We start from the raw sequence: 12,367 nt of genomic DNA, 5'->3' as shown, positions 1-12,367 counted from the left end.
ATTGTATGATATTTTCAGTTGAGACCATGATTTTTTCTGTCGCTTATATTAGAAAACTAATATTAAAATAATGTAAGACAGGACACTGTCAAGGCTTCCCCGTGATAATTTAAAAATTAAAGCAGAAGGACACACTGTAGACCAGCTACTCTAAAATAAATACTAAACACCTTTTCTTTCTGTTTTCCTGAAACAGTTGTATTGAACATTGGTGAAGACAAAACAGCAGTTCTGACAGGGTACTGGTCCAATACATTATTCCTAGATTGATTAACTGTCAAGATTTATCTTTCATTTAGGAGAAATTAAGTTGGTCTTACTATGCTAGCCAAACCCTCATAAATACTATATAAAAATGATGTTTACATACACACACTGACACTATATAATGAAGGCAAATGAATGGCAACAGATAAAGTGTATTACTGCGAGGAATGAACACTTGTGACTTGCACTAGCAAAAAACACAACAATTTAAAAGTTGTTTAAATTTAAGAGATGCTTAGTCACAAGAATGCTTTATAATGACATGCACAACTATGGCTTTCACCAAAAATTCTTTCAAAGCATCCATGTTATTCAACTTCAAAGTATAAGGCAGATCTAAGGAAGGAAATGAGATGAACAGGTTTGGACAAGAGAAAGGGACCTTCCATACATCTTTGGTCCACACCATTGAGGAGTTTCATCAGCTGAAGCTCCTTAGCAGCCCCTGTTCTCTGCTGACTGGCATAGGCTGGCATTAAGAACAGGTATCAGAAGTGATATCACATACAGAATAAAAATGCTATGAATTGTATTTACAAGGATGTTAACTGAAAGGTGTGACTTCACTCTAAGAAACTGGTTGCCAAATGAGCCAGCTGAGTAACTCCTCCTCAAAGTTCTGCAGCTAGACAAGCACTTGGAAACCAATTAAAATAAAGCTATAAGTAGTTTAACACCCTAAATAACTTCTACAACTATAAAAATGATGGTACTCTTTGAAGAAAAATAAGTTAATTGCTTGCATCTAAGGACTGAGATATGAAAATGAAACTATTAATTTTAAAAATGGCTCAAGTTGATTTTTTTTGTTGCAGTTTGTGAAAGTAAGCTCATGTTAACACCTGCACTTTTAAATTATGGTTCTCCTATTTGTTCTCTCAGTGTATAAAGTTTTTTGGCATCATTGCTGAAAGACCAAGATAGGAGCACTAGTAAAGACTATCAGTAATCACGTACTACTTGAACTCGCTTCACTGGCTCAGGAAAGGACTGACAAGGAAGCGTTCCAGTGAAAGAAGAGCCTCTGGATCTAAGCCAAGCCCAAGTATGCCACTACAAGCTCAAGTGGCCAGCCACAGAATCCAACTACTCCAGTCTTTGCAAAGACATGCTGACCTTACCTATATCCAAGTCAATGCCAAAGTCTCCTACAAGGGGAAACGAAATGTACACGTTATATTAATTGTAACTGCAGTGCTTCAGAACTTCCAGCAAAATCTCTCTAGTAGTTCTCTAGAAGATGTAGCTGCCTAAATCAGAGAATTTTCAATTATTACTAGAAAGTATCAACATGCACTAACCATGTACCAATATGTAACAATATATGCAATGAAGGTGTACAACTGCTCCCTGGAAATATTATTTGAAGAATAAGCCACTTGGAATGAGGGGCCCACATGTACCCCTTCAGGTTCGGAGGAACATTGCCTTAGAGATTTACCACTTGTTTTGGTAAGGGACAAAGAAATTGGGCTGACTTGACACAGCTGCTACTGAGGAAGAGTTCAGATTCAGAGGTACATAATGAACTACTTTTGACAAGATGCAAAGATGGGATAATAACACCTTTGCCAGAAAAGCAATAACATGAAGATAAAGTCTGGTTTGACAAGACAACTGTCTAAAACTTAAGAAGTTTATCAAATTTGTATGCATTGGGAAGTGCATACAAACAGAAAAAGCACCTCTCAGGAGTGTCTGGAGGCTTGGAGTGGACAGCCCTCCAGCAAATTGCCAGCTACGCAGTAAAAGCCAGCTCAAGACACTTCAGCCTTGCTTCCACTTAGCCCAGCCTACTTAGATTGCCCGCTATGAACCTCCCTATGAACTGTCCCACCAACCACCACTCAGGGTAATTCATGCTTCATGGGCAGAAAGCTCAAGGGCCATACATTAGTTATCTAGCAAGAGGCTCAGAGCCCTTGAAAAAATTAGTAATGCTAGAAGAGAGCAAGAGCTACCATGAAATATTGTCAATTAGAATACATGTTGTCTAGAACAGAGAAAAAAACCAGCACTTTCATGCTAAGAAAGGGCATGTAGTACCTTTTGGAACTCTGTCAACAGCCACCATTTATAACTCTAATCCAATTCTTAATTCTAATCTTATCAATGCTTTCATGATATTGGGGGAGGCAGGGATTATTACATCCACCCCCTCACTGAAAATTATATTAAGTACAAGAGGGGAAGAAGCAAGGAGCGTATTAAATTTTACTCCCATTACCATCTTAGTACATACAAGAGCAGCACTAGAAAGACTGGGACCTCAGTGTTCTAGGAATTCTTTTGTACTTCATCCTTTCCAATTCCCAACCTAGTTTGGTTGTTATTTCTTTCAGGGTAGAATCCACTCCAGACCACTGCCTGATCTTTCCAGTACCAATTTTTTTATTATAATAATTTTGTCTTTTTTTTCTTCCATAAACTGTCCCTCCTTTCTTCCCAAAATATCTGCCCATCCATTCAAAAGCCTTTTGTTAAAAGTTAACACCAAATATATCCTATTGGGACACAGTTGCAACACTGTAGCTGCTTCTCCAGTAACTAGCCTGGGGAAATTATTTTCCATTATTTTAGTCTAGTATTCAATTCAACTAAGCTCTTTTGTATCATTATCTGCACAATAATGTCCACAACTTGCAAGCACTTCAGTGGGAGAAACAACCATTTTCATTTTCCCCTACAAATAACCACTTCTCTGAAGGGACACTGTTTGGTTCTCACAACAACTTTAGCTGGCTTGCTGATCAGTCACCAATTAAAGAAAATCTGGTTTCCAATTTGCTCATCTAGCCACAAAAGCCGTGTTTGGGACACTCAGCCGGCTCATTCGGCAACCGGTTTCTTAACAGAGAAGCCATGCCTTTCTCAAGTAACATCCTTGTATGGATCAAGTATTCTTGAAATTTGAGTGACTTTGTCTAGCAGGCTGCAGACCCCCTTCACGCTCCAACTTCAATGTATTAAGTCTCCAGTGCCTTTGGGCACACCATATATAGCGGTGGGGGCGGGGTGTGCTGCAGGGGGCTGGAATTTAACCCTTTACCAGCCCTGCTTTTAAAGGGAAAAAAGAAGGCTTGGAGGCATGATGCTCCTTCTTTCCATGCCCTAAGAAAGTTCTTACTCAAAGTAACAGACCCACTTTGCCTCACAGATACATGCACTTACTAAAACATCCAGGAACTATATAGTTGACTTCCAAAGCACAGCAAGACACAGCAGCAGCAAGACCCCAGGAGCTACCTGATCACATTCCCTTACACCCTCCACCACCTGACATGGCATTATTCAAGGTTACAGAAGACCAGCAATAGTAACCTTGTCAGGCAACCAGTACTGACTCACTCACTGGTGATTCACAGAGCACACTACCAACTCTGACACAAGACAGCAGCATTTCTCTACTCCCTGATGCAGCACCAGGTTGGATTACAAAGCTTAAGGGCATCCATAATGCAGACAGCTTTCAAGCTTTGCTTGCACCCAATATTTAAGGCTAGGGATTTTTATTTTCTACAATAAGATGACAGTGTGAATAGCTGAGTAAAAAGAACCACTGAAGTGAAGAGGGAGGGAAAAGGGGAGGATTTGAAGTTTGATAGCTGACATTTTACCCTAAATAATAGTTTGCCTTTTGTTAACCAAGAGGAGCTGAACAAAAGGCTGTATAAAATTAGTTTTTTGGCATATGTCAGCCACTCTGGACAGCAAGTACCTACACATTCAAAGAGAATCCACAAAACCCAAGACAACATGGGACATGGAAAAGATACAATAACAAGCTCCAGTACTACCATCCGAGAATCCTGCTCAAGTTTGATTGCTGAATTTGAGATCCCTGCCAGCCTTTTAATCCAGACAAACACAGCGTTTGGTAGCTCTGCACATTCACAATACCTTGCCCAGCAAAAGAAAGTATTTACAGTAGATGGTAGTCTATAACAACACTGACTAGCCACAAAATGTATGGGGTGGGCATGTAATACAAACGAACAACTGAAAAAGATAAGGTTTAGCAAACTTGACGGAACACCTTTAAATATTTTGGTTATGCATGGAGACTAACCAACATTAGAGTGAAAATGATACAACACAAGTTTAGCTATTACCTTTAGCTCACTAAAGAACCCTTCTTCCCCACAACACAAATTCAGAGCATTTGCTATTCTCACATTCCTGGAAAGCACTGGTATGAGAGCAGCCTCGGTGATTGCTTGTGTGATCTTTGGAGATAATACTGTAGTAACAAACAGGAGTAAAACATACCTGCTGAGGTGACAGCAGTAGCCTTTGGTTGGGTTAATCTGTCCACTTCAGAGATGAATTTAAGACAATTCACGTGTTTCTTCAGTAGAGATCATTTCCTCTATAGCAGCCAAGGCACACCTCAGAGTCCCCAGAATTTTAAGTGTTCAACTCTGAAAAGTGACTTGCACCCATTGCCAGCCCAACAGGTTTAGAGCTTGTCTCAAGTCACTTCCCTGCTCCTGGGAGGTAATCCATTTTCTCCAAGTCAGCACCAGTGCAGAGGCATACAGCACAAAGCATGCAGAACCATAAAACAATAAGCATTTGAAGTTTCCAGTTCAAGTCTTAGTCACTTCAAAAATATTTCAACCACATATGAAGGAAACTGCTAACTAGTCATCATCCTATCCAACAAGTTCACCATCTGGGGTTTTAGAAATGCATATTACACACTCAAGAGAAATAACAGGAATGGAGCTCTTATTTCTTAGAGCTTAACATGTAACTATGAATTAATTCTTGTGTCAGTATTGCACACATATCCAAGATGCCTGAGCAACACAGAACATATATTCATGAGCCTCATCCGTGAGTACTGCGTTTTATTCCTTTTCATACTGTGCTATACAGCTAGAGCATTCAAAGTGGGCCAACATTTTTAGTTGCTAAAAAAAGATTAGCAGCTATGGACTCTAAACCTGAAAAGAATTTATTTTGTTGAGGGTTGATAGCAGAGGAAGAAACAAGTAGCTTAGAGTCAAAAGAACTTTAGAAAAGAAGCACACTACTGTCTTAGCCACATAAAATTTCTCTTCTTTAAGATGTTAGGACAAAGATAAAATAATGTCTGAGGTGACATTACATGGTAAAGAAGGTTTTGTACTAAAGGTAGAAGTTGGCAGATAGTATTGCTCCAATTCCTTAACAGGGTTTTCTTCCATTTCTGTGACTTGATTTGGATGCACAAGCTTAATTTGCTACAAGGACCAAACCCATCCCACCCACAGAGCCCTTCTTCAAGCACAGCCAGGGAAAGGAGAAGACAACCCAGGGAAGGAGCTGCAGCTGAGCCTGTGAGGAGAACAGCTGAAACAAAGTCAATATGCCTAATATATTTTAGGATCAGGGACATCCATTCCTTACATTAACCAGTACTTGAATTGCCAAGCAGTAGCCAGTCCCATTCCCATCCAGTATTTCCAAACTTTAATTTAAGACTTCAAATGATAGGTTAAAAGCATTAGTAAAAATTATGTACTACGTAATTATGATCCAAGATTATATTTGTAACTGCTCTACTGAAAGTGGATTACAGCTGAAGACAATAAACCTCTTCTGTGAAATCTTATCTGTGGTAACATTGGTCTTGCATTCAGTGCATTGTTCATGCAGCTTAAGATCTATGCCCTCAACACATCATGATTCTTTGTCTCATGGAAAGACACCAACAACTTTGCAGGAAGGAAGGGAGTATGGGAGGAAAACTAGGAAGAGACTGGGTCAAGACAGTATTGAAAGAGGAATGATACCTCCTCTACTTTAAAACAGAGGAACTAAGTAGTTTTCCTTTAAGGAAGCATGGTCTAGAAAGCATGTTTACATGCTCTGAAGATTTAGCTGAAAGGAAAAACTGCTACACATGAGATGCAAGATTTCATCACTAAATGGAAGCAAAAATTCAGCTAGACCTTCTCTCCCATTTACAAGATGCTTCAAGAAATCACTTTTAAACAAAACTGTAATTAAAAAATTACAGGTATACAGTAGACTAGTTTCATGCCTATTTATTGTATGCACATCTCCAGTTGTATGTTCTCAGAAAAAGTCACTATTAACCTCAGAGGTCTGTGCTGCAGCCTGCAAGCATTAATATCCTTACATACAGCAACACTCTTGGTTTTACAAATACATGCTCTCAGTAAAAATAGTCCATGAAAGGTGCCTGAACATCCAAGGCATTTCTGCTTCTTCCAGTTTTTACTCACTGGAAATTGTCTGAAGTCATGTTTAATTAAGCCAGTAGTGTAACAATATCATTATCACCAGGAGAAAAACCTGACAACTTTGCTGCGTTTACCCTAAAATGTTGAGTGGGTTTCAACACCAGTCACAGTACAGCAGGGGGGGTTTGGATTCTGTCCAGTATGGTATCAAAGCTGTTTTAAAACCCAAAGTTTTCATTCTCTTACTAAAGAGAAGGAGTTAAATAAAAAGACTTCTGCATGCAGGGAAGAGCCAGGACCTACAGATGTGATGGAGGCATCTAAAGGGAAGGTAAGGCAGGGTAATCCAAGAGGTTTAACAGCTGATAGCTGAACAGTATTTGTAAATTTAAAAATATTGTGAATTTAGAGATTATTCCAATCCCTTATCATCCTAAGGATGTTAAATCCACATTCCATAAATCACATATGAACAAAATAACTCACTACCCTGCTTCCTTCATCAGGAAAAAATTAAAAAGGAAAACACAACTGTCAGTAACCTAATCTGAAGCACTGCCTTCAGATGGGCACCTGTATGTGCATTTGACATCAGAAAAGACACAGTAAGTATGGTAAATGAAGGCTGCATGAGTACAAAGAACTACATGCAGTTTCTTACGTACCCTGGAAATATGAATTTCTCTATCTTGTGCACAAGGATCACATTTTAAGATGACTGCCTCAGGATGCACTCTTAAAATCCTTAATCATTTTGTTAGGCGGCAAAACCCTTAATCATTAGAAAGAGAAACAGCAAGAGCCTGTATCACACACTGCAGTTTCACATAAATAACCCTTGAGCAAGAGATGGAGAACTGGAACTGGGAACACAGGCATACTCCCTCTGCATCAGCCAAGTGCTTTGGCGAGACGTGTGGGTGGATGGCACTGGGAGCACCTCGGAGCAAAGCTCAGCATTTGGCAGTATGGAAAGCCATTACACAAAAGCAACCCCGTTTAACCTACCATTCCTGTCTAAGGACTCTATTCCTCCTCTCCCCTCATACCAGTTCAGCCTGCAGTTAAAATAAACTTTTACCAGTGGTAGAAAAGGGGAAAAAAGTTTTCTGTCATGTTAAGTGAGTTAAATTGGCTCACAGAAGCATCTCCTGAGTGCACACAGCCTAGCCTGGTGAGAACAGAAGAGGAAGTGAGATCCCCTATTCTGAGTAGCCGTGAGATGTTAAGACAGCTTGCTCCCTATTGTGAAAACACAGCTTTACCCTACATTAGAGCAGCTTAGACAAATTCAATCAGCAAATTTAGCCAAGGTACCAGATAAGTAGCTTTCAGTTCAACTGACAGATATGCAGTTGAATGTTTTCCCCTATACATGCACAATCCTCCAAAAATTGCATTTTTTACAGTCTGTAAGACAGTAAGAAGGAATGCATTTTATTTGTAATCTAAAAAGATAAGAAATCCAGGAATATATGCAGCCCCAGAATTCAACATAGCAATCTAATTTTACTGAGTCTCCATGGGGCTCCAATAGCCCCATGAACCACTGCAACTCACTGAAAATGGCAAAAAACTTCGGAGTTTGTAAAGTAATCTGATCAGTTAAGAACCTGACCAAAGACAGAACTGATGCAAGGAAAATGAAGGAACAGTGTGTCTAAGGGCAAGGGAGAAAGACCTTTAAAATCCTTTCTTGCAATGGAGGGAGCTGTGGCACTACAGGGTTTTGTCTTGTATGTTTTGGTAGTCCATGAACCACTCCTAAAATGGAATCTGTAGAGCAATATGAGAACTAGAAGGGTCACACACTGTTAAGATGACTGAATTTGGCAACTCCACACTTTCCCTAGAAAGTGTTAGAAGTCTGTTATTGAAGTGTTTGGACCATCCGCCACTGTTATCATGAAATGATATTAAAGCACACAGCAGCTGAGCTCTGGCATAAATGAAACCCCAGTTATTTAACTTGCAACTTGTGGCATTTTCCACTTTCTGCAAACTCACTTGAATCCAGAGAGTTTATCAGTACAAGCCAAGTGTCCTATAGCTGTTCCAACATTTTCTAAGAGCGTGGTTTCGTTCGCAGACTATTAAGACTTCCAAGAAAAGAAAAACAGAGGTGCTCTTTCAGTCACATGAAACAATCAAGAACACACTGACATATCAGGTAGGATATTTGATTTAATTATGGGTAAAACTAAAGTAAAATCTTTTTCAAGTCCTATTCTAGTTGATTTTATAGTAATAACATCTAGTTGCTACAGTAGCATTGATAGTTCTGTCCATACAACAAACACTGCCAGACAAAAGAAAATTATCAGGGTTGCGACACCTTTACTTTTGTAGAATGCTTTGAAACATCTGAGATTAAGCATTTCCCCTGCTGCCATGATAGCATTTTACATCAGACTGTGAGGTTCCCAGCGGTAAACCACCAGACTGGGTTTCAACAGCAGCTCTGTGACAAAGAATTGGCTTTTGCTGGCCGCCCCCCCCCCCCAACACTTTTATTCACTTTCTTTCATGCATCACTGTAGTATCTGCAGGCATTGCTGCCCTAAAAGCAGTGCTCGGGGTTCTCTTTAATGTTTGCCACTATTGTAACAGTCAATATTCTCTGTTACAGAGACTGCTACATACTCATAGCACACAACTAGAGTCAACAGCTCAACTGAGACCAGAACCATCTCGACTAAAAAGACACTATGCCAGACATCCCAGTTAAGAGCTGAAATCTGCATTTCTCTGCATTAAGAGGATGAGCAACTACACTGATCTTGTCTGGCAAATGTGTATGTGTAGTCTTGTTTTGAGACTTGGAACACCCAGTATGTAACCACCCACGGTGCTATTTCCCTTCTCACTTGAGGGAGTCTCAAAACGGAGGTGGAATGAGGAAAAATTATGGGGAATGGACAGTGATTCCCAGAAGGAGGGACGGAAACACCAGAGAGGAACAGGACCAAAGGTAACAAATGAGTAGCAATATTAGGACAGGAGCATCATGTTCTAGGCAAGGAGGCACAGAATAAGGGAACCAGCAACTTTTGTGCAGAAAACCCTCAGAGATGGGGTCGAACTCCTTATAACTGATCTCAAACAAGGTGAGGAGGACATACCCTGGCAAAGGAGAACTCTGCATTTAAGAGAACTACTCTTCCAGCAGCTTACAGATGAGATCTGCCTATGCCTGCATGAATTAATCTGAGGGAATATCCTGCTCACCAGCTTTTCTCACATACTGAGCAGAACCAGAGTTTTTAACTACTAATATTACGGCTACCATTCCTGCCTTGCATTTTAGGTTTGTTTTTACACTATTAGCCAAACAAAGTACTTAAGTGATGCACTAAGTACTCTCCTGGAAGGCTGCCTTTCTATTATCGTGCCTTTTATGAGGCTGTAAATAGCATTCTTAAACAAGCAATAACCCTCACAGTTTTGCAGCCACCCTTTCTCAGAAAAAAACTTGTACACCTCACCCATATTTTTAGCCAAAGCAAGAAAGATTTACAGGATAAACTGTTCCTAACAGTCAGTCTCTCCCAAACAATTCCCCTTGAGTGAATAATAAATACTTGCAAATACTGATCAGGCACAACTGCATTAAGGAGCCACCAAAATGCACTAATCAAGAACAGTAGTAGATCATTAATTTGCAGAATAAAAGCCTTTCTCAACAGGAGCTGAAGGCTTGAAAATGCTTACTTGTTTTAAAACAATTTCTAGGTCTACAGGATACAGGAACACCCAAACCCAATCCTTTAAGAGGTGTACTCTTTTCAGAGTACACTGTTGAAAGTAAAATTATTTATGTAAAATAAATTAAGCTTTTTCAGAAGTTACTTCTAGAAAAGCTGTACACTTTAAGCAAGGCTAGAATACCTTTGTTCCACTTGCAATTTAAGCTTTTAAGTCCACAAAATACCTTGGAGCTCCTATCCCAGCTACTCTTTTACTAAATGATGGAGAATATATCACATTAGAAGCTGGATATTCTATGCTATGGCCAAAAGCCCTCAACTGTTTTATTTTACACACTTCAAAAAGAAGTGTGTAAAACTACTCGCCCTACTGAGAACACAAAAACTAGAAGCTTTCTAGCCTGTACCACAAGACCAAAGTTATACTCCAAAATGAATGCAGAAAGATGGCTTTTTTTAGCGTCTTAAGAACATCATGCCTTATTTCAGTCTAGCATTCAGTATTACACGTGTGCTTTAGGAAGCCCACTCTTAGGGAGATACCGAGATACCACAAAGAGCTGTAAACAGCCCAGCTGCCATAACGTTTCTGGGTTGGTTTGGGTTTTTTTGTTAAAAACTTGATTGTTCCTCAAGCACACTTCATGTCTCCCAAATGTCATTTTAAGGTCTTTCTTTTTCCACAGAATTCATACATTCTGTCCTCTGACACTAGCAACTTCAAGAAACACAAAACCTGACCTTTCTGGAACTATTTCATAGCTATAACAACATGAGAGGAGATAGAAAAAGCGTCCCTGAAAACTGAAGGCATCACCACATTTCCCTAGGCTAAATGCCTTCATGTATCAGTTAAGCAAGCATCCCACAGGAAACTCTTGTACTACCCCTGTCCTCAGGCAGGTTTTCCCTGAAGCCCCTTGTTGTGCTGTCCAATTTCATCCTGGGAGGAAACTACCTCCAACGCTGGTTACTGGAAAATTCCAGCAAAATCCCCCTGCGCTGACCCCCAGAGCAAAAGGGGAAAGTCAGCAGATCGCCATTTTCCAGCTTCAAACGAAAAATCAAGTTTCAAACTATCACAGCAAGAAACTATCCCAGTGAAACTTAAGACACTTTCAGTACATTTTGAAGAAGCCACTGCCTCTTAAGATCTATGAAACAATACTTAGGGTCACCAGAATCAAAACTTGCAAAGCCAAAGCGTTTTAAATTAACACCACATAAAGCAAGTTCCTGTTTTTGCATCAGTAGATGTTTGCCACCACAGAAGTAGACAAAATGTTGACCAAGGGCAGGAGATGTAGCTGGCATATGCAAGCGTGAATATATCTCCTAACTTTTTTGCTACCTTTTATTTATTTATAAATAAATAATCAAAAAGGTGTCCTTTTCTCAACACAGTTATCTTCCTTCCCTATTTATTCGTTTTTCTTTCTCTAGTGGGTTACACACCGAACACGGCTGTACAAAGACTCCACAAAACAGTTTAACTCAGCATTGGGGCTCTGGGGGGCCCCAAACCTTTTTCTCTTGCATCTCCACGAGCCCGAGGAGCTCCCTCTGAGGGGCACAGCGCCCGCAGCAGCCCAATGCCCCCACTACAACCCGCTCACGGGCAGACCGGGGCTCCGCCAGCCGCCTCCGGGGACAGCGTGTCCCGCACCTCGCGGAAGGGCCCCCGGCTCACCTCCTCCTCCTCCTCCTCCCGGGCGGCGGCGCCTCGCCGCACGCCCTCCCCCGGTGTGCCAGCGGCTCCCGCGCCCCGCACCGGCCCTGCCCCCCGTCCCCAGCCCCGCGGGGCGGCAGAAGCGCCGCGGCCGGTCCCCGGCGATGCGGGCGGGGCCCTCTGGCGCCGGCCAGGGGCGGGAGCGCGGCCGCCCCTTCCCTCCCTCCCTCGCCGCGCACCGCGCTCACCTCGTCGTCGTGGTGCTGGCAGTAGCTGGCCCGGTCGGGGAAGACGGAGAGGATGTTGTACGGCGAGGCGGGGTAGGGCGGGCTGAGGGCGAGCGGCGCGGCGGGACCGGCGGCGGCGGAGCCGGCGGCGAAGCGCTCGATGAAGTGGTCCTTGGTGAGGCGGACGCGCTGGTGCGCCCGCACGCAGTTGTCGCACAGGTGCTCCTGGCAGTCGAGGCAGCGGGAGCTGGCGGCGTTGCCCTCGTCGCAGGAGCTGCAGCGGGGCTCGCCCTGCCGGCTGTG

General features: G+C 41.8%; 1 protein-coding gene across 1 annotated transcript in view; it reads right to left on the bottom strand.

Moving 5' to 3' along the window:
- Positions 1 to 12,361, bottom strand: part of TRIM71 (tripartite motif containing 71) — a 60,868-nt gene extending 48,507 nt beyond the window's left edge. The window contains exon 1 of the mRNA XM_042044027.1: positions 12,086 to 12,361. The gene's annotated coding sequence lies outside the window, so the exon portion shown is untranslated. The remainder of the gene's footprint in view (positions 1 to 12,085) is intronic.
- Positions 12,362 to 12,367: the final 6 nt, after the last annotated feature.

Source organism: Corvus kubaryi, unplaced genomic scaffold (assembly GCF_017639235.1).
Source record: "Corvus kubaryi isolate FWS band 111438036 unplaced genomic scaffold, C.kubaryi_AGA036_p1.0 37398, whole genome shotgun sequence".
NCBI classification, from domain to species: Eukaryota; Metazoa; Chordata; class Aves; order Passeriformes; family Corvidae; genus Corvus; species Corvus kubaryi.
Note: the sequence above shows the minus strand (reverse complement) of the source record. Positions and strands in the feature narration are given on the sequence as shown.